Here is a 5216-nt window from a genome sequence, read left to right as displayed (position 1 = left end):
GGACATTAGAGTGAACAAAGCATCAATATCTCTGCTTTCATTTAAAGAAAATAGATTCAATATAGGCATGTGAGTGATATGTCCTAATGAGAAAAAAAGAAGCAAAGAAGAGGATAAGCAGTTTGGGGTGGTTTCCCTTTGTCAAGGGCAACCAGGGAAGTCCTCATGAGAGAGGGAGGGAGTAGCCACGGACCTGTGGGGAGGACATCCCAGGCAGATGCGTGAGCGAGTGCTAATGTCCTGGGGCGGGAGGACCAGCAGGGAGGCCGGTGTGCTAAGGGGAGAGGGTGTTAGGGAAAGGAGAAGATGAGGGGACAGGACCGGATTGTGGAGGGCCTTGCAGGTCACTGTACGGACTTGTACCCAGAGTGCTGGGGGCCAGCGTGGGGTCCTGAGCAGAGGAGGGACAGGAGCGAGTGTGAGCTTCCACAGGCTCTCTGGCCGCTCCGCGGACAGTAGACTGAAGCGGCAGGGTGGAGTGGGAGGGTACTGCATGAGTAGGGTGTTGCTATCCTCCAGGCAAGGTGTGGGTGCTCATTTTTTCTGTGTTTAATTAGCCGGGTCACCTTGTCATGTTTCAAAGACCTAGTTTGTCATGAATCAGAAGAAACAGAATCTCTACTCTGGAGAAAACGTGAGGGTGGGTTCTGAAGGCTCAAAGCTGCTGCATCCCTGTCCGCACACTCTAGCTATGGTTCGAATATTCTCAGGGCCCCCATTGTTCATTCATTCATCAAGCATCCGTGAACACTCACCACGTGTCAGGGATTTGCCTGGTGGTAAGTCTCTAATGGAAAGCAAGGCGTGTATGGACCTCACCTCCCCAGAGCAAAATCATAATTATTGGGGCAGGACGAGGGAACCTTGTGGCCTTGACTGACCAGCATGTGATGGGACAAAACCAGTCTCCTGCTCCGTGTCTTCAGCTGGGAGTGGCCTCCCTTACAGGGAGTCACACCTGTCGGGAAACCCTTGGGTGATCCCCCAGCTGAAATGTGCTCACCAGCCACCAAGTGATTGCTTGTTCAATTGATAATCAAAAAGAAAGTCAGAAGGAGATGTGTTAAGACACCCACATTTCATGGCAGTGTCCTCAGTGATGGTGAAATGCTGGGGACAACCTGCACGGACAGTATGAGCTCAGAACGCATGTGTGTCTCTGTCCGGTAAATGGAGGCATTCTGTGTCACTTTCCCTCCCATCTCCAGCATTTAAATTAATACTTGCAAATGGTAGCAGCTCAATGCACTTTTGTCAAATGAATAAATACATGAATACATGATGGGCTGGTGCATATAAAAATGTAATGCAAGTGCCTAGCACACAGCCCTCGGTACATGGTAGATGTCATTATACGACCTGCCCCGCGCGTTTCTCCGACATCCTCTCTACCAAGACTCTGACAGTCCAGCCCTATTTTCCAGGCACTGCGTGGACTCCTCTAGTTTTTCCTGGACCGAACTCCTCTCCCCCTGCTCGTGCCCCACCATATCGCTTGCAGGGTCATTTGGTATCGGCTGCTTGGGGCGCCTTGGCTGACTCCTCCCTTTGATCCCCAGTTTACCGCACTCTAGCCAATATATATGAGTTCATTTAATCTTGCTGACTGTGTGAGAAGGGAAACGGAAGCTTCCAGCAGCCGGCTTGCCCACGGTATCCCCGCTGCTGAGTGGGTAGCTGGGAGCTGAGCTCAGATTGGCAGATTCCAAGTCCTCTCTGGAAAACCCCGTCCCATCCATGTTAACCACAGGCTTAGGGAGAAAAAAAAAATGAAGAAGTCAGAGTGTTTGTGCCAGAGTGCTGGGGTCATGGATTATTTTTTTATTTCTTGATTTTGTCATAATGATTAACCTTGCCTTTAGAGTAGAAAAGAGACTTATTTTTGTAGGCTATAAGAGATTGGAAGACTGTGGTATTTTTGTTCTGTTTTGTTTTCCCTCTGAGCTCCCTGTCTGACAGACAGGAAAAACCTAAGTTAGCTGAAAGTCAATGAAAAATAAGCAATTCTTGGCTGAGTGGGAAAGAAAGGGGAAGGCTTGTAAGGGGGACTGGACCGAGACAAATGAACGGCATCAAATTGCAATGTTGCCACTTGAACTCATTACTAACGCGAGCACTCAGCCATTAATGGCTCATTTTACGAGACTAGAGTCGCGTCACATTCGTGTCTCAACTGATCCTCTGAGGCGGGCAGGACCTCCCCCGTTACCTGGGACCTGAGCTCCGGGAAATCAGTGGTTCTGCCACGGTCTCCAGGTGGTTTGCCCTCCGCCTTGGAGATGCAATCCATCCCAGCGGTTCTTCTCACTTTGTGTTCACTGCCCTTCCTTAGCAGGGTCTCCCCGGCCATGGTGACGTCCTCGTCTGGGGCTGCGTCTGACCTGGGGGGAGGGCAGGGGCAAGGACATAAGGACAACGTGTGAGTGAGGAGCTGCTTTGCATGGATACTTAAGACCCTTCAACTTGATGAGTTCTGCCACCGAAAACGAGAGGGAGAGCAAGAGAATGAGAAGAAATAAAAAGGTGAGCGGTTGTGCTCAGGATGTCCCGGCCAGTGCACGGGCTGGGAGGTGGCAGTCTGGGTCCCCGTGTGCCCCCAGGGCAGCCTGGCTGAGTGTGACCTTCATGTTCACTACTAAACAGGTTTCACGTAATGTGTCCTGTGGAATAAGCTGCGATCAGGGGCTCAAGTGCACCGCCTGAGGTTCCAATGGGCTCAGGATGAAAAGTCCTCTGTGTTGGTTTTATTAAGGGACACAGAGACAGAGTCTCACAGCAGAAGGCCATGCGACAATGGAGGCAGAGGTGGGAGCCATGCAGCCACAAGCAGAGGCGTGCCAACCCCAGAGGCCTGGGCCGATTCTCCCCAGAGCTTCCAGAAGGAGCCCACACCTGCCGCCCACACCTTGATTCCAGACTCCTGACCTCCAGAGCTGTGAGCGTACAAGTTCCCCCTGGGTTAAGCCCGATCTGTGATACTTTGTTACAGCGGCCCTAGGATACGCACACTCCGCAGGCTCTTCCCTGAGACATGGGACCTCCTGGTGGGAAATGTGGCTCAGGGGCTCCTCGATGGCCCCGCGGAAACTCTCAAAGACTGTGGGGTAGCCGAAGACTACTCCTACCCAGCCCTGCTTGGTCCCCGTCTGCTCCCAGGGGACAGCCCCACAGCCCAGCCTGCAGGCTCCCGCCTCGGCCAGCTCCCTCCCGTTCCCCCTGCGGCACATCTTCACTCTGGCTTCTCAGAGGACCTGAACGGACACCCCCACATCTCGCGATCAACACCTACCAACAGTCTGCCATGTTGCCTCATCTTCTCCTTTCTTCTTTCTGTGCTTTCCTCAAATATTTTAAAGCATCGTACATCACGTATTTCACCTCTACGTACTTGAGCATACATCTCCTAAAACCAGAAGGGCTATTTTCGAGCATAGCTGAGATGGCTCTAGCACACCTAACCCATTTATTGATAAGAAATTCCGTGGTATCCTCCACGCCTCATTTGTACTCCCACATTGTCTCAAGAACGTCTTTGTACGCTGCTTGGCTTGACTCAATTTCCAAATAAGATCCCAATTCTGCATTTGACACACCCATGTTTTTCATCTCAATCTGCCCCACTTATTAGAGGTGCAAGTTTAGGCAGGTTGCTTGACTTCTTTGGGTTTCCCCAGCCCTAAAACGGGGAAGCCAAAAGCATCCACTTCACTGGGTCTTGTGAGAATTAAACGAGGCCATTCATTCATTCATTCAACAGATATTTATGGAGTGGCTGGCAAATGTCTGTCACTGTTGCGGATGCTGGGAATAGGACCAAACGCTGTGCTCCCTGAGCTTGGGGTCCTGGGGAGGAGACAGACGATCCACACATGACGTCAAGATTCCGCAGACTGGCAACTAGCGGTAAGTGCTCTGGAGAAAAATAAAGCAGGATAACAGGTGGGAAGGTGGCGAGGTGGCCATTAGGGCCAGAGTGGCCAGAGACCTCCTCTCAGAGACAGTGGCCATCAGAGAGCTGAGTGGCTGAGGGGAAAGAAAGTTCCGGGCAGATGAGCAAAGCAAAGAGGCAGGCTGTCTGTCATTCTCAAACTTCCTTACGTTCTTCAGAATTATTGCTGACCTCAGAAAATCTTTGTTTTTGTAAGTTATGTCTATTGTTATTTACCATTTAGGAATGAAAACTGAGACATTTAAAAAATAGAGTAATGCATTAATCATAAATGCACTGTACTTCAACGTAAAAACAATACATTTTTAAAATATTTTATTTATTTATTTATTTGACAGAGAGAGAGAGACAGCGACAGGAAACACAAGCAAAGGGGCTGTGAGAGGCAGAAGCAGGCTCCCAGCGGATCAGGGAGCCCGACGTGGGACTCGATCCCAGGACCCTGGGACCATGACCTGAGCCGAAGGCAGACGCTTAACTGACTGAGCCACCCAGGAGCCCCATAACATTTTTTTCTTAATGAGAAATAACTATTTTCCAAAGCAAAAAAAATGGGTGAAAAGAATGGCATTATGGTAGATTTTTCTTTTTTTATTTTACTTTTTAAAAGATTTTACTTATTTATTAGAGAGAGAGAGAGCGCACGCGAAGCAGGGGGAGCAGCAGAGGGAGAGGGAGAGGGAGAAGCAGGCTCTCCGCTGAGCAGGGAGCCCAACTCAGGGCTCGATCCTGGGACCCTGGGATCGTGACCTGAGTCAAAGGCAGATGCTTAACCCCCTGAGCCACCCAGGCGCCCCAACTTTTCTTTTTTTAAGTAAACTCCACACCCAACGTGGAGCCCAATGTAAGACTTGAACTCACGACCCTCAGATCAAGACCGGGGCTGAGATCAAGAGTTTTGTTTAACTGACTGAGCCACCCAGGGACCCCATATGGTGGATTTTTGTAAAGCTCTTTAGTGTCTGGCTTAAAGGAAAACAGCTGGGTTTTCACATCTGCTGCTGAATTCAGTCTGAAGTGATATGTTGCTTTGGTTGAGGTATGTGAAGAAAAGCCAGCCTCACACAGAGAGTGTGGTTAGGAAAGGGAGGGTAGGGTATTTTCCTAAAAAGTATATTCCTCCAAAGGAGGGATGTTTTTATTTTTTAATCTATTTTGTTTTATTATTTTATTATTTATTTTTTAGGAATGATGTTTTTAGACAGTGCTGGATATTTTTCCTCATCACTGCCAAAAGCAGACAGATTTCTTAAAGAAACACTGCAAA

At 49.4% G+C, this 5216-nt stretch overlaps 1 long non-coding RNA gene across 1 annotated transcript; it reads left to right on the top strand.

Moving 5' to 3' along the window:
* The first annotated feature begins 534 nt into the window (after positions 1 to 534).
* LOC130544118 (uncharacterized) lies at positions 535 to 5216 on the top strand. The gene is made up of 2 exons (XR_008960111.1): positions 535 to 3903; positions 4288 to 5216. It is a non-coding gene; the product is annotated as an uncharacterized LOC130544118 (long non-coding RNA).

The sequence above is a fragment of the Ursus arctos genome, unplaced genomic scaffold, assembly GCF_023065955.2.
Source record: "Ursus arctos isolate Adak ecotype North America unplaced genomic scaffold, UrsArc2.0 scaffold_19, whole genome shotgun sequence".
Lineage (NCBI taxonomy): Eukaryota > Metazoa > Chordata > Mammalia > Carnivora > Ursidae > Ursus > Ursus arctos.
The sequence above is the reverse complement of the archived record's forward strand: the minus strand, read 5'-3'. Positions and strand labels throughout refer to the sequence as shown.